A 22,983-nucleotide genomic window follows, 5' to 3' on the forward strand; every position below is an offset into this window, starting at 1 on the left:
AGGACATGCTTCCTCCTAATACACCTGCCACAAAATATCTTTCCTTACTGATATTAACCAAGCTAATCTTTTCAGGCGCCTGACCCAAACTAGCCAAAGGGGTATTCTATACCACTGCATGTCATGCACAGTATAGAAAATGGGGGAAGCATGCAGAAGGCCCAGATTGCTGCTCGGGTTGGGCTGGGTATTGGTGGGTGGGTGGTAAGCAATTGTATTGTGCATTAGTTGAGTTTATTGTTTTTTTTTTTTCCCTTTCCCCTTATAGTTTTATATTCTCTCCCCTTGTTAGTCCCCTTATTATTACTGGTGGTAGGAGTAGCAGTTTGGTATTATACCTTAGTTACTGGACTGTTCTTATCTCAACCCATGGGATTTACATTCTGATTCTCTTCCCCATTGATTCAGAGAAAACTCCAGGAATAAACTGGACAACAAAGTTTTAAGTTGACAAGCAGGTATTCTTTATTCATGCCAGGAGACACAGGGGATAGCTCCTCCTAACGTGTGCCTCCCAGTAATGCTACACAAGCCATCCTTATATAGTCCCTGGGCATATATACATATTCTCTGGCTCTGGTGCTTTCCTTATTCTTGAATAATGTATCCAAGCAGGTTGTTCCTTTATCTTCACTGCTGTAAAGGTGGTCAGTAATATCTGGTATGGTCTGCTCCACTTGTCTTGTAGAGGATCTCTTGAAAAATTCTGAACATAAACCCAGTCTCCAGATCTGAAAGGGTGAATTGGATAATCCAAACCTCTTGCCCTTGTCCCTACTATTCTCTTATTTATCTCCTCCAACTGTTTTCCCAGATTGATCAGAAACTGTCAGAGATAGCCTTCCCCCACTTCCTGAAGACTTTCTCCTTTAAACTGGGACTGATGTGGTCTTCCACACAAAATCTCAAATGGGCTAACCTCTTCTTTTGACTGAGGTTTAGTTTGAATTCTTAATAGATCTAGTGGTAAACCTTGGTACCAATATAAATTCATTTCCTGACATATTTTACTAATCTGTTGTTTAATCAGATGGTTCATCTTTTCTACTTGCCCACTGGCCTGAGGCCTGTATGGAACATGTAGCTGCCAATCAATTTCCAATTTTTTGCTAATTTCTTGTAACAATTTTGCACTAAAGTGTGAACCCCGGTTGGAAGAAATTGCCACTGGTAGTACAAAATGAAGTATTATTTCATTTAATAATGTTTTAATCACTTGTTTTGCATTATTTATCCTACAGGGGAATGCTTCTGGCCAGCCTGAAAAAGTATCCGTTAACACCAACAAATATTGATAACCCCTTTTTTGGTAATTCAGAAAAATCTATTTGCCACTGCTGTTCCAGATAACTTCCTCTCCCAATTGTCCCAATTTGATTTCTATTTTCAGTTTTAGGATTATTCTTAAGACATAGCTGACATTGTTTTGTCACTAATTGGACTGTGGTGTATAGATTCCTTCCTACAGTTTGTTTGTCTAAACATTTATGCAAAGAGTTGCTACCCCAATGAATCTTACTACACTCTTCCTGAACTAACTTCCAGAGTTGGTTATAGGGGATTACAATTTGCCCATCAGGTATCTGAACCCAACCTTCTTTTCCAGTCCTTTTAGATCCTCAATCAATTTCCTATCCTCTTTTGAATACCTTGGTTTAGATTTTTCAATTGTTAGTTTGCCATCAGGGATTAAGGACATGATTTGAGATTGTTCAGCTGCTCGTTTGTCTTAAAAACTGGCCAATTGAAGTGGTGGTAATGGCACATTCTGCCTTTTGTTTGCTATTTTTCATGAAGCTACTACCATCAGTAAACCAAGAATCAGCATCTTCCAGAGGTTTTTCTCTCAAGTCTGGTTGGCTTGAATATATAGACTCTATGGTGGCCAAGCAGTTGTGTGTTAGTGGTTCTGTTGATTGTTCCTGCAAAAGGAATGCTGGATTCACAACACTAGTGACCGCAATTTCTATATCATCCTGTTCCACAAGGGTGGCCTGGTTTTTTTAGAAAACATGAAGGAGATAACCAGTGGGCTCCTTTCTGCTCCAGGACTGCTGATACCACATGGGACACTAGCACAGTAATCTTTTGTCCCAGGGTGAATTTGTGAGCCTCTTCAATATTCATGACAACTGCTGCCACAGCTCTTAGGCATCTGGGCCACCCTTTGCTTGCTTCATCCAGCTGTTTTGAAAAATACGCCACTGCCTGTCATGAAAGGAAGACTTGGACGACTCAATATGAGTTAACAGCAAGCTTTGTTTATTGGGCTTCTACCTTCGGTTAATATAACAGTAAATATGCAAATACTAGGCACTTGATTTGTTCTGGCACAAATAAGGCATTGCGTAAGCTCTACATTTTTGCAGCTACACCGTGCACCCCCCCACCATCCTCTTTCTCATGCACTTATCGCTTAGTGTCCTTGGCTGTGATTGGTCATAGTATGTTGCTGTTTGCCGGTGTCCTTCAGTTCCTCATTATCTGGCTTGAGAAGTCTGCACCATGTTCTACACAGATGTCTTGTTTCAGCTCGTTGATGGGAATGTGACCTTTTTCGACAAGCCAATCCCCCACAATTCCCCCGTTTTTATTTGTGAAGGAATAAGGACTGAGTCAGGAGTCGTTGTAAACAAGCAGAACAACATTGCAAAGCATAACAAAGCAACAAACCCTCTATAATTATGAGACCTATAATGGCGAAGCAGCTTGTAAAGCAAACGTATATGCAGCTGTATGAAGCGAACCTCGATTTTCAAATAACTTGAGTAATTCAAAATCTGTACTTCTAAAATCAGCTAAATATTTTCGAAGTGCTATAAGCGGGTTACATAAAAGTTATTTTGCACAATACTTTTAATATAACAGCAAATCTGTTCTCCAAATATATGACAACATTTGCTTAGTGGGTTTAGACTGAATGTCTGTAGAAAAAACAGTTTGCCTTAAATGAGATAGCAATTTCCAATTTAAGGGAGATATTTCAGCATTTATTGCCTGACCTTGAGCATTAATCTGGTACTTAACAGGAAAAGCGAGAATCTTTTCCTGCAAGGCCTGTGAACAATTAAAATAATTGTTTGACAGAGCTTCTCTCTGAATAGATTTCCAATCTATCATCTGAATTCGCATTTGTCTACCCGTGCTCTGCAACTTTACCTTTTTTCTAAAGTTGTTCACCCTGTTTTGTACGGCTACAAACAGCAGCCTGCTCGGCAGCAGCTACAGCTGCCTGCCTGCTTCAGCAGCAACCATAAATACCTGTCAGCAACCACACTTTTGCATTAACCCTTTCTTGCTGGAAATGTTAAACTGCTACTTGTTAAAAACTTTTACATGAACACGATAACAAAAAAAATACATAGAACACCATCTGCCCTCATCTCACACACACACATACGTATGCATATGGGATCCCACAAGCACACTTCACACATCTTTTGGAACAATATGTGAAACACAAAATCCAGACAATCATTACTCCCACTACAAAGTCCCACGTACAGAACGTGGCACAAGGACTCTGTGAAGACTATCAGGAAACCAGCTCCAAGAAGCATCATCGCACTGTGAGGTGGCAGGCTCAGCCCTAGTGAGCGTCCCAGCAGAGGTTCTACCTCCCTCACAATGCATGAGGCTTGGGCTTTTATACTGACCAAAATGCACACTCATTCTGACACAGGTGGCCAGCCTACGCCAGAAGAAGTTGCCAGCAATATCTATAAAGGTTTCCAAGTGTCAATAGAATCATAGATATATTTGCCAACTTCTAGTACATGAGTATCACAGAGAGACTGTATCAAATGAGTTGTATGTGGGACCCTAAGTCCACGGTCTGCCACAGTCCACCCAATACCCCTGATAAGGGCATACAAGAGATCTTCCCACTGAGGGTCTTGATCCAGCACATACATCACAGGGAAAGCACACAATACATCTGCATCCCACACCCATCTCGCTTCTTCCTTTACAGCTGCCCATTTATCATGAGGATCTGGGGGATATAAATCAGGTTTCTTTTCCGGCTCCATGTCAAAAGGATCATCCAGGTCAGCATCAGAATTAACAGGCGTCAGAACTTCAGAAGCAGCAACAGCAGCCTGATGAGCACGCACAAGCTCCTTCTTGGGGTCAATAGGGTCCAGGTCAAAAAGAGTGTCTTCATCTCTGTCTTCAGTCTTTGCAGCCGCGGCGGCAACTGGCAGAGGCTCAGGGGTGGCCAGGGGTGGGGGGGATGGGACACTGGGTTCCATGATCTCACTTTTTGACTTTAACATCTCTAAAATAGTTCTCCAAATGACCAACAAATGTTTCACAGTGTCACTGCCCTCCGTGGCTACGTCCCACAACTCAACTCGTGCACCACTCCACAAAGAGACCTCAGATACGGTAGGCTCATCAGTCTCTGGACAATGCGTCTTCGACTATTTCAAAATTAAATTTAAGTCTGTCTCTTTAAAGGTTGCCCCCTTCATTTTAAGGACTGAAAACATCCATAAAACAGAGACTTCTTCCTTAGCGATTTTTTTCCCAAGTCCCAAGCTCAAAGGCTTCTCCAACCCCTTGGATTAAGTCCTTCTCCTTAATCCAGAGCAACAATCTTTTTAGCATAGCTTCATCATACGCTATCCCTCTCACAGAGAGGATATGTCGGAAGAGTTGAAGTACTGCATACTTATGTAGGCAATTAATAACTGTCCTCCTGGCGGCGAGCCAAGTAAAATCTTGCTCAGGCTTTCGGAACCGACGCTGCCAGAAGCGAAGCGTTCTTTGCCTTCCGAAGGCTGCATTCTTCGGAGCTTTCCTGATCCCTGCTGTCTTCCCAGCCTTTTGATTTAACAGGGTATTATATATAGCTTGCCAAGGTTTACCATATTTCTTTGCAACTTTATCATCATTAATCGTTCTATCCCACAAAATATCCCTGAATATTTGCCATTCTGTTAAAGTATGTACAGTATGCGGATTAATAAAACAACCCAATGACTTAGCATAATCTAGTAAACTAAATAATTCCTTTTTATAATCTAAATCCGCCCCTTTAACTTTCAAAAAGTCCTCAAACAGTTTATATACCACTTGCCTTTCCATACCGTATCGTCAGCGCTGTTGCAGCTTTTCCAAGGTTTCGGCGGCACGTAACAGCCTGATTCACCGTTGTGACACCAGGAGCCTCGAGACAAATCTTCTTGTCTTTTTTAGGCCACCCCTGCTGCGACAAGGTCTGTCCACTTCAGCTCCTTGTTCTGTACAAAGTCCCTGTGTCCCTGTTCGGGCGCCTAATGTCGCAAAGAGCTGGGAGACACGAGCATAACTTGCTTTAGAAGTCTCGTTTATTGCTAAGCAGCTGGATGCTTATATACCTTGCTTGCATGTTTATAGTTTGATTACAGAGATATTATTGGCTTATAGCTTTTGCATGTTACAAGATCATTGGTTTATAGCTTTTACATGTTACAAGATTATTGGTTAAAGATACAGTAAAGGAATTCAGCAAAACAGGGCACAAAATAGAATCAGGGACAAGGAGTCTGGTCAGTAAGATAAACATTAAGCAACTTGAAGGCCACAAACTTAATTATTGTTCTGCTTCTGCTGCGGTTTATCTCCAGGGCATGCTCATCTTGCTCCCTTGTCCTTTTCCATCTGAGATTTGCACCAGCTGCAGCGTATCACCATCTGCATGGCCTCTGCCACGCAGCCAGTCCTTTGCAAAGCTCTCCACATGCTTCAGAAAAGGGAACAAGAAATGTCAAGTTAGACTGGTGCAACCATTTGCCTATGTACTATTTTTCCTCTTGATTCCCTTTAATTAGAAAGTAACTTAAACCACAACTTGTATGAGGTGGTTTTTATTGTTACCATTAACTACTATAATTATGGACATTTTTTATATTGGCATAAATGTCTACTCCAGTTTTGCATCTGTCTTCAATTCCTCTGCTCGGCATGGTCAGTGTCAGGGAGTTCCCAAGTTTAACTTGCATTTGTGGAAAGAAATTCCCCTTATTGGTTTTGAATGCATCACCTTTTAATTTCATGGAAGATGCCCAGGTACTTGTGTTATGCGACAACCCAGAAGCAGCTGGGTTATTCAGTTATTCATTATCTTATACACTGTTGTTATGTCTCCTCTTATTTATTGCCTAGTTAAGGTTTTTTGTTTTTTTTTTTTTAAAGTCTTTCAGTCTGGTCACACGAGAGCTTTACCATATTCCTTATTCCTGATGGTTTGCTTTGAATCACCTCTAATTATACAATATTATTTTTGAAATAGGATGATCACTGCTATATGTTACAGCTGAGAATACTTGATTTACATATGCTACATGTAGTTTTCCCATATTATCCAGCATTCCAACATACTGGCTCTTCTGACCATGATATTTCAGCCTTATCAATCCTAGCATCCCATCCTGGGAACTTCTGGCCTTCAAGCCAAAATGCAGCATCCACCATTTCTGTCTGCCCTGTTACTCAGCCCTGGCTTTTCTACCTTTCAAGTTTCTTCCCTGTTTTTTCTTGCACCATGGGGAAGCTGAGGTTTGCTGCTCTGCACAGTGTGGTCCCAACCTCTCCAATGCTCATAGCTGCCATCTTGGAGCTGCCATTGTCTCCTGATGTCTTTGTGCCTTCCCTGGCCTTTCCACCAGTCCTGGGAGCTCAAGTATTCAGGTTGCTTCTCCTTTCTTTAAGTCCCTTCTGAAAAGGTTAGTTCTTGGGAGGGCTGCACAGGCTCTGGTCTATGCCACTGAAATACTTCCATCATCCTTCACTGTTGAAGCAGAACATAAAAATGATAAATTAAGTGTCTGATCCTGCAACAGTTACATGTACGAGTTGTCTTTTGAATTCAAAGGAACTGCACACATAGTCATGTATGAAGATATTTTCAGTAATGAAAATTCCTTAGGGTTTGGAGGGTTTGGGGTTTTTTTTCCTTTGTTAGTAGCACAAAATTTTGTGCCTTAATAAATAACAGCTCATTACAATTTCAAGGGTTACTTGGATGTTTTAAGTTTAGATAGAGTCCTACCTGTCTCTCCAAACCAGTCTGTGCACTGCAGTGCTGGAAGTACTTCCCAAGTTTGCCAAACAGGAAAATTCTGTATTTTCCAATTATGCCAATTGCCTGATTTGTACTGAAATCCATTTTTTATGTTGTCACATTTATCTTTTAATAGATTAATATTTCAAATAGGTATAAAACAGAATAAAGAAAATGCTAAGTTATGTAGTGGAAATTAAGTGTGTATAATAGAAGACAAATTTCCAGTTTTTATCAAGAAGTAGAATGTGACTTCATTGGTTTGCATAATTTTTGGTGTGAGTCAAGCAATTGAGGCTATCTGTTTGATATTTATGGAAAATTTTGATGCTGTAATAAGGGAATTCTCTGCCGGCCTCATCCATCATTTGTCATCCTCAGCCATTTTCATGGTTTAAACAAAGTCAGCCATAAATCACACAGTTGCTCTCTCACTCCCCCCCCTCTTGCCCTCCTCTTACTCCCGGAGGGACGGAGAGGAGAATCAAAAAGAATGTAACTCCCACGGGTTGAGATAAGAACAGTTTAGTAACTAAGGTATAACACAAATCACTACTACTACCACCACCAATAATAATAAAGATAAAGGAAATAATAAGGGAAGAGAATACAACACCTCACCACCAATTGACTGATAACTCACCCCACCCAACCTGACCGAGCACTGACCGATACCTAGTCCAACCCTGCAGTCCCTAGCCCTTCCGGGTAACTCTCCCTTGCATCCTGAGCATGACGTTCTGTGGTATGGAATACCTCTTCGGTCAGTTTGGGTCAGGTGTCCTGTCTCTGCTTCCTCCCGGCTTCCCCTCCTCCCTGGCAGAGCATGAGACTCACGAAGTCCTTGGTCAGACTAAAACATTTGTGTTATCAGCTCTGTTCCCAGGCCAAAAGTCAAAACACAGCGCTGCACCAGCTACTAAGAAGGAGAAAAATGACTGCTACTTCTGAACCCAGGACAGCCACAAAAACACCACTGTAAATTTGTCAGAGCCTTTTCGATATTCAGTACTTGTATAAATAATGGCTGTTGTAAACAGGAAAAAGGCAATGTGGATTTTCTGTTTCTGTCCTTTCTCCAGTCATAGACATGGAAATGTTCAGCAGGTTTCTGCTTACAAAATACACCTCCCCAGACCATATAATATAATTTCATAAGGAAAAGTGCATTCCAGTGTTGCCCCTTATTGTGGTTGCGACTTGCCAAAAGCCCATGAATTTGTGAGCTCTTCTATAATACATGAAACAGTCTGTGCTTCATTACTCCATGCTTTTATCCTACTTAGTCATGTCTTCCTTCTTTTCTGTGCTATCTTAGGGATTATGCAGCTTTTCTGCAATACTCTGAAATTAATCAAACCAAGCAAAACCTCGTGCTATATTATCCATCACTGGAGGAGAATGATTTCTGAAATCCAGGCAGCTTTGCATTGTTTTGTCCAGGGGCTGCAGCAGAATTCCATTAACCAGAATACACTAGAAATGTGATGTCTCACAAAATGCATATGTTAAAAATTCAAAAGCAGAAAATTTTTAGATTTGATGCCAAATATAATGCTGATCACATTTCTTTTAATCTTAATAAGGAAGTGGACAAGCATAATATCCTCTTCTTGTGAATTTTCATCCTCAGAACAGCAGCCAAGTGCTAATGCAGCGAGGTTTCCCAAGCTTTGCTCTATGAGAGATGTAAGACTTAATGGATGCTGACCCAGAGTAGCTTATATTTGGTGTATTATATAATCAAGCTCTACAGATAAATTCTTTCAATAAATTAGTAACTATACTGCAGATTGCAGACATTTAGTTTGATTGAAAGTAATAGAGATTATCCATAGAGTTCACTGAATGACAGTTCTGATTTGACCCACTGTCCAGAGAGATAAGAATTAATCTCACAAACCTCCCCACACTTCCATCTACTCTGATCTGCCCAACAGCAGTGCAGGGTCCCATTGACCCCCCTTTGTGCTGGGGCAGCCCTGGCTGGGGACAGGGACCCCGGTTTGGGGTGGGCTGATTCAGGTCACGTGAATGCTACAGATGATTTTGGAATGATGATGTGTATTGATGATGGTGGTACCCAAAATGCACAGGGTGTGCAGCTGGTCCCCACACAATGTGGTTGCAAAGGCTGAATGATGTCTGCTTGGCCTCGAACAGCACTGCACAAGGGCATAGGAGCATGGAGATGAAAGCTGGAGACTGAAAGAGTTGTATGGCTGTTTAACAGACACAAGTACTTATGCTACAGGCATATTTTCTCTCCTAGAGTAAGGTCTTGATACTGGGCCTGACTTGTATGTGGGCATATCTACCCTGGTCATTCAGGTTGTGTTGGTAGCTTGGAAGAGATGATCATTGTAGGTCCCTTCCTACTGAACTGTTTTATTAAGCTCACCAGCTGCAAGGCTTTTCTTTTGAGAAAAGGCACTAAAAGAGGGAATAACAACAGCTACTGCCTATTTATCATTGGGAAAAGACTGGGATAAACCAAGCAGAGCTCTAGATAACTCCAGTTGATAAAGAGCTGCTATGTAGGTTCAAACAGTTTCTGCACTCTGAAGTGTTTGCACTGTTATTTTTTTCTTCCCTTTCTTCTGCCCATGGATTTCTTCTTTTATCCCTGTGCTGCCATGGGCTAATTCCTTTTCCAGGTATTTTACCACTGCCAAAGGTATTTCCTCTCTCCAAATGGCATTTTAATGAGTGTCTCCAAAATTTGTGATGTTATCAATAATTTATTTTGTACAACTTTTTTTGCTCAGATACTGAGGAACAAGGTTTAATTCTGCAATCTTTGGATGCTCTCAAGTGAATTCAGGCAAACTCTGGGCATTTCCCAGCATTTGAAGTCATGAAGGAACGCAGGGTGCCTTTTCCTGCCACAGTTTGATGCAACGCTCCTGAATCACTATCTCTGCAAAGCAGGTGGACAAATGCAGATATGGATGTGTAACTTCATGCTGCTCACAAATGATGGCAGTCAGCTGAAGTACCTGATGACTGGAAAAAAAGGAAATATAGAATCATAGAATAGTTAGGTTTGGAAAGGACTTTAAGGTCATCTAGTTCCAACCCCCTCACCATGGGCAGGGACACCTCACACTAAACCATGTCACCCAAGGCTCTGGCCAACCTGGCCTTGAACACTGCCAGGGATGGAGCATTCACAACTTCCCCGAGCAACCCATTCCAGTGCCTCACGACCTCACAAGAGTAAAGAACTTCTTCCTTGCATCCAATTTAAACTTTCTCTGTTTAAGTTTTAACCCGTTACCGCTTGTCCTATCACTACAGTCCCTAATGAAGAGTCCATCCCCAGCATCCTTACCAGGCCCCTTTCAGGTACTGGAAGGCTGCTATGAGGTCTCCATGCAGTCTTCCCTTCTCCAGGCTGAACAGCATCAGCTTTCTCAGCCTGTCTTCATACAGGAGGTGCTCAAGTCCCCTCATCATCCTCTTGGCCCCCCTCTGGACTTGCTCCATCAGCTCCATGTCCATTTTATGTTGAGGACAGGAGAACTGTACGCAACAGTCCAAGTGAGGTCTCATGAGAGCAGAGTAGAGGGGCAGGATCACCTCCTTCGACCTGCTGGTCACACTCCTCTTGATGCAACCCATGATACGGTTGGCTTTCTGGGCTGCGAGCTCACACTTGCATTTTCAAGAAGGGGAACCCCCATTTTCAAGAAGGGGAAAAATGGAAGAGCCAGGAAACTACAGACCAGTCAGTCTCACCTCAGTGCCTGGAAAAATCTTGGAGCACATTCTCCTGGAAAGCATGCTAAGGCACATGAAAAGCAACAAGGTGATTGGTGACAGCCAACATGGCTTCACTAAAGAGAAATCCAGCCTGACCAATTTGGTGGCCCTCTATGATGGGGCTATAGAACTGATGGACAAGGCATAACAGTTGACATCATCTACCTGGACTTGTGCAAAGGATTTGACACTGTCCCACATGACATCCTTTGTCTCTAAATTGGAGAGACAACAGTTTGATAGATGAACCACTTGGTGGATAAAGACCTGACTGGATGGCTGCACATGAAGAGTTGCAGTCAACAGCCCAATGTCCAACTGGAGACGGGTAATGAGAGGTATCCCTCATGGGTTGGTGTTGGGACTGAATCTTTGTCAGCAACATGGACAGTGGGATTGAGTGCACCCTTAGCAACTTTGCCGACGACACTAAGCTGTGTGGTTCCCTTGATACACTGGAGGGAAGGAATGCCATCCAGAGGGACCTTAATGTGCTTGTGAGGTGGGCTAATGCCAACCTCATGAAGTTCAACCAAGACAAATTCAAGGTCCTACACCTGGGTCGGAGCAATCCCAGGCACAGCTACAGGTTGGACAGAGAAGGGATTCAGAGCAGCCCTGCAGAGAAGGACTTGGGGTGTTGGTTGATGAGAAACTGAACATGAACCAGAAGTGTGCACTCGCAGTCCAGAAGCCAACCGTATCCTGGGCTGCATCTAAAGGAGCGTGACCAGCAGTTCGAAAGGGGTGACCCTGCCCCTCTACTCTGCTCTTGTGAGACCTCACCTGGAGTATTGTGTGCAGTTCTGGTGTCCTCAACATAAAAAGGACATGGAACTCCTGGAACAAGTCCAGAGGAGGGCCACGAGGATGGTCAGGGGGCTGGAGCACCTCCTGTATGAAGATAGGTTGAGGAAGTAGGGGTTGTTCAGCCTGGAGAAGAGAAGGCTGCGTGGAGACCTCATAGCAGCCTTCCAATACCTGAAAGGGGCCTATAGGGATGCTGGGGAGTATCTCTTTGTCAGGGACTGTGGTGACAGGACAAGGGGTAATGGGTTAATACTTAAACAGGGGAAGTTTAGATTGGATCTAAGGAGGAAATTCTTTCCTGTTAGGGTGGTGAGGCACAGGAATCGGTTGGCCAGGGGGGTTGTGAGTGCTTCATCCCTGGCAGTGTTCAAGGCCAGGTTGGATGAAGCCTTGTGTGGGATGGTTTAGTGTGAGGTGTCCCTGCCCATGGCAGGGGGGTTGGAACTAGATGATCTTGAGGTCCTTTCCAGCCCTAACTATTCTATGATTCTATGATTCTATGATTGCAGCGCCGGGAGACATCGGGGATAACTCCTCCTAACGTGTGTCTCCCTGTTCCTACACAAGCCGTCCTTATATAGTCCCTGGCCATACATACATTACGTCATTTTCCAGATAGTTCCTCACATGCGTACAGAATTGTGGTGGTGGTCTCTGAGGGTCGTTTACTTCTTCCAACAATCTTCATCACTTCTGGCAGCCTTTGGAGCATGCGCAGTAGATGCTCATACCAGTTTAAGTGGTTCGTTAGCACCAGAGACATAATAATCCTCCTATCCTCCTACTTATCAGTTAGTTTAACTGTAGCCCATCCTGGTCACCTGCCATTCTCAGATACTCCTTATCCCTGTGTCCTGTTCTTCTAGACTGTTTTTCTTAAAACTGTATCAACTATAACAAGTTATCTTGTACAAGAATTCTCAGTGTGTTCTCTGGCTGCATTCTATTTTTTTTCCTATTTGTCATGCACTTTAGTGATTTTCCATTGCTACTGTTGCAAAGCCATCAAACTTAACATTACTTAAAACTGATTCTAAAGGTTTATATATTCCATTTTGTGATTTTGTGTCCCCCTTGTCTCAACACTATTGACCAGGTTATTCACGAGTGTGCACACTGCACACAGCCTCTCCTGCTCTGAGAGACTGTTACAAGAGATGGAGCGTGACATCTCGGACCAGATGGACTCAGCAGCTTTATAGGGACTGGTCTATGCACTAAGAGTGCACTGAGATAAGATAAGATAAGGTAAGATAAGGTAAGATAAGATAAGATAAGATAAGATAAGATAAGATAAGAGTGATGGCATATTGAAAATGTGGGATCTGAGCATGATGTGAATGGTATGGAATAAGGGGTGGATACTGTCCTGGGTTCAGTGGTAGCAGTTGTTTTTTCTCCTTCTTAGTGGCTGGTGCAATGCTGTGTTTTTGATTTTTTTTGCCTGGGAACAGTGCTGATAACACCAATGTTTTTAGTTGCTGCTCAAATGTTTGGTCTGGCCAAGGACTTTCTGAGCCTCATGCTCTGCCAGGGAGGAGGGAAAGCTGGGAGGAAGCAGAGACAGGACACCTGACCCAAGCTAGCCAAAGAGGTATTCCATACCACAGCACATCATGCCCAGGAGGTATCGGTCGGTGCTTAACTGGGGGGAGTGGGGTGAGTTATTGGTCTGCTGGTGGTGAGGTGTTGTATTCTCTTCCCTTGTTATTTCCTTTAGCATTATTATTGGTGGGAGCAGTAGTGATTTGTGTTATACCTTAGTTACTAAACTGTTCTTATCTCAACCCGTGGGAGTTGCATTCTTTTCGATTCTCCTCTCCGTCCCTCCGGGAGTAGGGGGAGGGCAAGAAGGGGGGGGAGTGAGAGAGCGACTGTGTGATTTATGGATGACTTTTGTTTAAACCATGACACATGCACTGCAGTGAAAGCTTGTGGGATAACCACTTGGCTGCACTACTCCAAGATAAAGAAAGCACCTGCAACAGAAAAGTCTACCGTGACATGGAAAGCAGAGCTTATTAGATCCACTTCTGTGCATTTAGGGCAGTAATTGTATTCACCTTTGTAACTGGGAGAACTGCTGAGACTTCCAGGGTATGTAAAAAACACTTTGATATAGAATACAATGACTCACTAGATTGGACCAATACATACAAAAGAAAAGTTGGACTGATTAATACAGATAACAAGGGTGAGGTCATGAAAATATTATATGCTCTCCTGACCATAAATGGTCTCACAACCACTTATAAAGAATTGGAAAAGCTACAGCTCACCCCAATATTTACCAAGAGAGGTTCCCAACCTGTCACTCTGGCATGCCAATTTGAGCCAAAATCGATTGCATGGCCGGTTATTATGGTCAATCTTTACGCGATACCTAGCCAAAATCCAGACTGCACACTATCTGTATTTTGCATGAGTGCAGAGTGTTTCTACTCTTTTAATATCCAGGAAGACAGTGCTTTATCTTGTGTAGGATATGTAATAGAGAACTACAGATGGAGATGAGCCTCTAGGCAAAGTAACATTAAAATACCACAAGATCAATCCTCTAAGAAATGTAATTCACATCTTTCCCTTGGGGGAAAGATAGAAGGGGGAATTTATTTACAAAATACAGTTGGACCCGATACTTAAGAGGTACCTGTAAGACCTTGCTGGGGGTAATACCCCACAACAATATCTGTTAATAATATCACCCAAATTCTGATATGTGTCCAAAGATATGGAAACATATCCTATCCTAAACTTTTCTTTAAGGGTCCTAAAAACTATACCCCTGAGTTTACAATATCCCGAATAAGACCAGATCAAAATCAAATTTTAATTAATTGTTCTCATGGGGAAACCTGCTGACTTAGTCTTGCAGTAACTGAACCAAATACTCTAGCATTTAACTGGAAACAAGGACTTGATAGAATAGCAATTAGGCTGAGAGTGGAAGTCACCACACATAGCACACCTACTCCCTTCTCCCCTACGGACTTCTCCCCTTTAGAATGTGCAGTCAAATATCACAACCTCTGATTTGCAGGACAATGGTCCTGCCAATGGTAAGGCAATCAAATGAACAAAAAATTGATGCTAGACCTCAAATACTCTTTAAAGAAAGTGGTGGTAAAGCTACAAGCCGATATCTCAACCATAAAATTGGAATGTAAATCTTTTATTAACCAAAGCCTTATAGGATGGGGAACCTGGATTCAGTCTACAACACCCCGTACTAGACTTAGAAGGGATTTGACGGGATGGTTCAGATCAGGAATGGGAGTCTTAAACTCCATTGATCAAGAAGTCTTAAGTACAGTCACCTCAGAGTTAGGAAATCTAGAAATTCTGCTCAGATCATCTCTCCTTACCACTGCTGAAACACAGCAGTTGGTAAGTGATCTTACAACAGTGTTAGCAGAACATACCTCCCACGACCTATATCACATTACTAACTTCCTAGGAAATTTGTGAGGAAAAGTGTCCCTAGCTTTAAGCTGTATTCAGTCGCAACTTCGGTTACAATCTGTTGCAGTGGCTATTATTAGGGAAGGAGAAACAGGACTTTTGCCACAAGAGGTACAAATGATTATTGCTCGAAATTATACTACCACAGGGTTCGAGAAAACATATCAAGCATGGTGGAAACTAGTAAATTTCACGTACAACCCATTTCAAAGAGAAATTACTGCTTTTGTATTGACAATTGAACATACCAAAATATTAGACATATTTCCTGTATTGTCTCTAGGGACCATACACCGGGATGTTGCAGTGAGACCGATGGGCCACAATGTATGGGCAAAATTTAACACTAGGACCCAAAATTGGCAAACTACAAGTACAGAGGCATGTACCCCAAGAGAACAGTTAGGGTTTATCTGTGAAAATCCTATAACTGAAAATGCAGATCTCTGTCTCGATGCTGAGGATAGCACTTGCATTTTCGAAATGACCCCTGTCACTCATGCAAGCTCCCAAGTGTATTATATTGGAAAAGGATGTGCTTGTATAAGAACTGCTTGTGAGAATGTAACAATTGATAGCTGTATTGAAGAAACAAATGCTACTATCTTTTGTGTGTGCAGTTTTAACAAAATCAGTGAATGTGATTTTAACTACACCATCCCTGTAACTACTAACCAACAAGATAACTATGTGTTATACCACTATATACCTGTCCTACAAATTGGAATGAAAATAGAAATGCTAAAGAAAATGTTGTATCACCCAGACCTCAAGAAGATGATACAGAAGGTCAATGAAACTTCCCGATGAGCAGTATGGACTGTTAAGCATAACGTAGAAGAAATTAAAGAAATCATCACTGACACCAAGAAAACTGGAGAACACCACTGGTGGGAAATTTTCTTGGTAGGGACAAAATTGCAATATCCTACAGCAACTCAACTTTTTAATATTCTGGTCCACCCTGTTCTTGTGCTACTACTGACTATGGCTTTATTCGCAATTGTTAATTTGTGGATGTGGTTGAAAGTTCGTATGGTAGCTCAACAAGTGTACATACTATGGACTGTGCAAAAGTATTTGCACAATTTTAAAGAAAAGGGGGGAAATTGAGACCAAGCCATTAGGCTTTAGCTAAAATAACTTTACTTTTTAGCATGACTTAACACCTAAACGTGACTGCTCCCTCAGCAGGGGGCCCCTCTGAGGGTGGGAGTCTACCCTTCTGGTGAGGCATGATAAGCAATGCATTAGAACTCGGGCCTGTAGACAGCTTGCGTCTGCTTCTGTGAATTGCTTCTAAGCAGAGACATCCCTAATGGTAAGATATGATAACAGTTTGAACAAAGAACTAAGCACATAGCTCACAGGTATTAGCAGTTGATCAATGCCACTTAAAGCTAAAAGTAAACACCTGTAAGAATCCTGATTAATACTAACCAATAGACTGTCATTGTAGCCCTAACCCAAGCGTGCAGTAGGATAAGAGAGTTACAGTTATATAACTTACTGAATTGTATGTGTGGATGCTTTAGATAAAACTTGATCAAGGTGAGAATGTAAAGTATAAAAAACCTGAAATTTACTGTGCTTTGGAGCACAGTATGGAGGTTTGAACCCCCACATGCTCCCGGTACCAATAAAGGTCTGTGCTTTACTTGACAGTGCATACTGTAAGGTGTTTTCTTTGAATCAACTATACGCCATGACTTTGTAGTTTAAATATAAACTATGCAGTCGTGCTGTGTGTATTTTTCATGTTTTTCTTTAAAGACATGGTGCCAATGCCCTTCTGTATTTATAATTCCAGGAATAATCATCTACTTTGTAAGAACACCTATTTAGTAGTGCATGAGACTAGCACCTATGCAAGTAAGCTGCTGTTTAAAGGGAATGTTGTTTGTGCTATCTTGTTTAAAGATATAAGTGCAAGAGTTGTGGATAATGTTTAATTGACTATCTGTTCTTAAAATGCCCTTCTCAATTTCACTTTCAGATGTTTTATGTTTATTCCCTATATGATATATATATCAAGTCACTGGACAGGTGGAGGGAGGCAGGGAATATGCTGTAGACATACGGAAGTAGTCTGTATTGCTTGGTTTTGTACCCCAAATACTGCATAGTGCAATCCTGGCTGGTCATTGACTGATGTGAGTACAAACATGGCAGCAGTTTGTGGCTGGTAGCATTACCCTCCTTGTTGGCATTTCAGTTGGAAGTGATGGGGTTTTTGGTTAACTTTTATTGTGGTTATGTTTAGTTTGGGACATAACACCACAAGACACTCTTCCAAGAAAAATTGTTTCTTATTCCAGGTTTTCTAAGGCACCTCCTACAGAGCAGTTCACTCCTTCTTTGCTTGTGCTCCTGGGTGGCAAACTGCGAGCCAGAGGGGACTAGCTGTAGGGTAGCTCAAAACACAGCCAGGACACAAAAGTAGACATCCAGGTTTTTTTGTTGTTTGGTTCTTTTTTTTTATTATTATTTCTCTGTATCTTTCAACAGCATCAGAAGTTGATAAAATAAAGTAGATGCATGTGTTTTCAAAAGCATCTAAGCGACTTAGGAACACAAGTGCCACTGAGCTTCAGGGTGAAATGGTTTAGTATGAGGTGTCCCTGCCCATGGCAGGGGGGTTGGAACTAGATGATCTTTAGGTCCTTTCCAACCCTAACTATTCTATGATTCTGTGATTCTATGATTCTATGATTCTATGATTCTATGTAGAATATTTTAGATGTAAAGTGATTTTGAAAGATGGACATACTTACTCGATCTCTTAATTGTTAAATTGCAATATTGACTATATGATTCCAAAGGTTTTAAGCAACAGCAACAACAACAAAAAAGATGCCATTATTATAATTGAGAATGTGTCGCAGCAGGGAGGAATCATGACATGACCATTGTGATCCATAAGTGTGATTCGTTTATTGGGCTTCTATCTCCAGTTAATATAGCAACAATAATACATGAATATGCAAATACTAGGTGCTTGATTGGTTCTGGCATAAGTAAGGCATTGCGTAAGCTCATTATTTTTGCGGTTAAACTGTGTACTTTTATATCCTCTATTTTTATGTGCTTATCTTGTTTATTAGTTAGTGTCCTTGTCTTTAACTGGCCAGAGCATGGCGCTTCCCTCCAGATGTCCCTCAGTTCCTCATTATCTGGTGCTAGTAAGTCTGCACCATTCTCTAAACAAACGTTCTATTTCAGCTCGTTGATGGGAACGTGACCTTTTTCTGTTAGCCACTTCTCCACAATTCCCCCTTTTTCTTTATGAAGGAATAAGGACTGAGTCAGGAGTCATTGTAAACAAGCAGAACAACATTGCAAAGCACAACAAAGCAACAAGCCCCCTATAATTATGAGTCCTATAACGGCGAAGCAGCTTGTAAAGCAAACGTATATGCAGCTCTATGAAGCGAACCTCGATTTTCAAATAACTTGAGTAATTCAAAATCTGTACTTCTAAAATCAGCTAAATATTTCTGAAGCGCTATAAGCGGGTCACTTTTGCGATAAAATTTGTTCTGACAAGCTACACAAAAGGTCTTTTGTTTTTGCCAGCTCTGGCGAAGATGCCTTATAGACTGACAACCACCACAATAGATCTCTACTGTAGGGTCACACTGATGACAAAAACTACAGGGTTGTTGAAGCACTTGCTGTATCTCCAATCTCGGTTGTACCACTATATGTCTGTGGCCATGGATCGGATCTAGGAGGGCGACCGTGCTCAATGAAAGTTCTGTGTTGCTCAAGGAGTTAAGTTCTTCTATTAGTGGCTGTAGCTCTCGGCGCAGGCGACGCTCCTCCCGGGCCTGCGAGTCAGGGTCCATACACTAGCTCGGAGACGCCATCACTGGAGCTTCTGCAGCAGCCAGTCTTAGCCACTTGGATGGTGCCCACAAGGGTCCTGCGGGAGCAGAAACACAGGCGTAACCACGGCCCAGATATATTACTTCTGCCGGTCCCTGCCACAAACCTGTATTAGGATCTCGATAGTACGCCTTAAAAAAAGGCTTTACCTTTTGCGCTTCTGTTTGTACAAAGTGCTTAACAACCGCTGGAGTTTGTTCATCATCAAAGATTCATAAATAATTTAACGTATACAATGTTAAGGAAATCCGCTCTTGAACATCTATTATGTCTGAATGTTTCTTTTAACGGCCAAGCGGATAGCCACTTACTTAGAGAAACTATGGTAATATCGGCACCAGAGTCAAGCAATGCAGTCAAAGTTATCGAGTGATTTCCCCAAGTTAATATTGCTGTTATCTCTGGGCGGGTCGCCATCGATAGAGAAAATAGGGCGAGTCCTCTGGTAGATCCAAAACCACCGGTGCCACGAACGGTTTGATGTGCTCCTGATATTAGCTGTGAAATGGGCACAAGTTGTGCTATGCGTGTGACTTTTAGTATATGCAGAGGAGGATAGTCAGTCTTTGCCATAATCTTAATTTCACCCATATAATCAGCATCTATGACACCTGGAACAATGAATAGTCCTTTCAACGTGGATGATGATCTCCCCAGCAACAAGGTTCCTATAGGTTTATTGTCCAATGTCAGGGGACCATATATTTCGGTAGAGAGCAATGACACGGTCTTATCATATAAGGTAGTGTCTACTGCGGTTGCCAAGTCCATTCTGAGGTTGCCGACGGTGGCTGGTTGCAAGGCAATGGAGTTTGACTTGCTGCGTACACATGTTGAGGCGCAGGGGCTGTAGTACCCATGCTTGGGATCATCGCGCGACGGGTCTTGGTGCTCCGCTGCCTGTTTCCCGACAAGTTCTGTTTATGTTGACAGGTAGCAGCACAATGGTTGTCCATTTGACAATTAGGGCACCAAACCGAGTGGTGGCAATCTTTTCTCATGTGCCCATTTTGACCACATCTAAAACATCGAGGACCCTTGACCATACCGGTGGCTTGCAAAGGTGCCAAGGCTGCTAATACTTGCGACTGACTTTCTTTTTTTTTTCCATTTTTTTTCCTTTTTTTTTTTTTTTTTTTTTTGAATTGCCTCTCCCACTGCTTTTACCGCCTCAACCAACATTGCCTGATGCCCCATAGGTACCCGTGTCATACGTTCTAACATCTCTTCTACAGTGGCATTTGCAGGTAACTGAACAAGTATCTGCCTTACAGCATCATTACAGTTCTGTATTGTACACTGACGCAGTAAAATACCATGCATGTATTCTGGAGTACCTGACTTCCTTATAGCATCAGCTACCCTATCCACAAAGGTACTGAAGGGCTCGTCCTTTTTCTGTGTCACTTTCATGTAGGCAGGAGCTGCACTAGTATCTTTAATCTGTGATAGAGCTTGCAAGGCTAGTCTCATAGATTCTTTTAACAATTCTGGACCTAGCTGGACTTTAGCCTCCTTAGTGGAGAACGGCCCAATTCCCATCTAGTGTTGTAATTGCACCCCAATCAGGGGATCTCCCTGGCCTTGCTGAACTGCAACCGCCTCTTGACAGGCTTCCTGCCAATACGTGTTCCATAACAACAACTGTGAAGGGGTGAGGATTAATTTCACGATACTTTTAATATCCTCGATTAACAGCAAATCTGTTCCCCAAATATATGGCAACATTTGCCTAGTGGGTTCAGACTGAATGCCTGTAGAAGAAACAGTTTGCCTTAACTGAGATAGCAATTTCCAATTTAACGGAGACATTTCAGCATTTACTGCTTGACCTTGAGCGTTAATCTGGTACTTAACAGGAAAGGCGAGAATCTTTTCCTGCAACGCCTGCGAACAATCAAAATCATTTTTTGACAGAGCCTCTCTCTGAATTGATTTCCAATCTATCACCTGGATTCACATTTGTCTACCTGTGTTCTGCGACTTTACCCTTTCCTTACAACAACCTTTTTGCCCCTCCTTTTTCTTTACATGATCTTTACGGTCTTTATCAGTCAAACAAGACAGCTGTGCAGCTAAAAATACTCCACTATTCTGATAGTGAGCAGCTTCCTCTTCCAGGGTCTCCTCCTCCGATGGAGTTAACCCCTCTTCCGAGGATTCTGCCGGGGGTGCGGATGGGTCTATCTTTATATCACGGTTGACTGTTGATGTTACAGGCGGATCAGAAACGTAATCCTTGCCAACCTGATAGTGAGTCAAACCAGCTGGAGGAGCTGGAGAAGAAAGGGCTAAAAGTTTCTCCTGAGCTGCAGCCGCGACCTTCTGCTCAGCTGCATACTTATGTAGGCAATGAATAACTGACCTCCAGTCTTTAGCACATTTTTTCGCTTGCTTGTTATCATCAATCACTTTATTCCAAAGCTCATCCCCAAACTTCCTCCATTTGGGTAGATGAAATACATCGTTAGGATCTCGGAAACAACCTAACTCTCTCGCGTATTCTAACAGTGCTTTTAATCCCTTGGTTAAGTCCAATTCCTTACCCACTCCCCGCTTCTCTAAGAAGCACTTAAATAAATCATATGCTACCTCTCTATCCATTACAATTCAACACATAAGGCGTTGGCACCAGTGCAGCTCACCAGGAGGCAGATGAAATATGGGCGGCGAGACAAGGAGAATCTTGCTCAGGCTCTCGGAACTGACGCTGCCGGCAGCAAAGCGTTCTTAGCCTTCCGAAGGCTGCTTTCTTCGGAGCTTTCCCGATCCCTGCTGTTGTCCCAGCCTTTAAAGGTACCTGGGTCCCTGTTCCAGTCGGTCCACTCCCCTCCTATTCCAGCTGTAGTCTTCGCTCAGTCAAGCAACAGCAAGAGGGTCTCTGTTCGGGCGCCAATTTGTCGCAGCAAGAAGGAATCATGACATGACCATTGTGATCCATAAGTGTGATTCATTAATTGGGCTTCTACCTCTGGTTAATATAGCAACAATAATACATGAATATGCAAATACTAGGCCCTTGATTGGTTCTGGCATAAGTAAGGCATTGCGTAAGCTCATTATTTTTGCGGTTAAACTGTGTACTTTTATATCCTCTAATTTTTTGTGCTTATCTTGTTTATTAGTTAGTGTCCTTGTCTTTAATTGGCCAGAGCATGGCGCTTCCCTCCAGATGTCCCTCAGTTACTCATTATCTGGTGCTAGTAAGTCTGCACCATTCTCTAAACAAATGTTCTATTTCAGCTCGTTGATGGGAACGTGACCTTTCTCTGTTAGCCACTTCTCCACAAGAATGAAGACCTTGGGCCAACTGTAGAAGGGGATATGGTTCAAGACCATCTTAAAAATCTGAACGTGCACAAGTCCATGGGACCTGATGAAATCCATCCGCGGGTCCTGAAGGAGCTGGCAAATGAAGCTCCTAAGCCACTGGCCATCATATTTGAAGAATCGTGGCAGTCAGGTGAAGTTCCCGATGACTGGAAAAAGGGAAATATAACCCCATTTTCAAGAAGGGGAAAATGGAAGACCCGGGGAATTACAGACCAGTCAGTCTCACCTCTGTGCCTGGCAAAATCTTGGAGCACATTCTCCTGGACAACATGCTAAGGCACATGAAAAACAACAAGGTGGTTGGTGACAGCCAGCATGGCTTCACTAAGGGGAAAGCCTGCTTGACCAATTTGGTGGCCTTCTATGATGGGGCTACAGAACTGATGGACAGGGGTAGAGCAGTTGACGTCATCTACCTGGACTTGTGCAAAGCGTTTGACACTGTCCCACATGACATCCTTCTCTCTAAATTGGAGAGATATCAATTTGATGGATGGACCACTTGGTGGATAAAGAACTGGCTGGATGGCCACACACAAAGAGTTGTGGTCAATGGCTGAACATCCGGCTGGAGACCAGTAACGAGTGGTGTCCCTCAGGGATCGGTGTTGGGACCGGTCTTGTTTAACATCTTTGTCGGTGACATGGACAGTGGGATTGAGTGCACCCTCAGCAAG

The 22,983-nt window shown here is 42.6% G+C and overlaps 1 long non-coding RNA gene across 1 annotated transcript; it reads right to left on the reverse strand.

Moving 5' to 3' along the window:
- Positions 1–2,239: 2,239 nt before the first annotated feature.
- LOC136004269 (uncharacterized) lies at positions 2,240–5,496 on the reverse strand. Its single transcript, XR_010608350.1, has 2 exons — positions 5,084–5,496; positions 2,240–4,827 (listed from the first exon to the last, which is right to left on the reverse strand). It is a non-coding gene; the product is annotated as an uncharacterized LOC136004269 (long non-coding RNA).
- Between the last annotated feature and the right edge of the window lie 17,487 nt (positions 5,497–22,983).

Source organism: Lathamus discolor, chromosome W (assembly GCF_037157495.1).
Source record: "Lathamus discolor isolate bLatDis1 chromosome W, bLatDis1.hap1, whole genome shotgun sequence".
Taxonomy (NCBI): domain Eukaryota; kingdom Metazoa; phylum Chordata; class Aves; order Psittaciformes; family Psittacidae; genus Lathamus; species Lathamus discolor.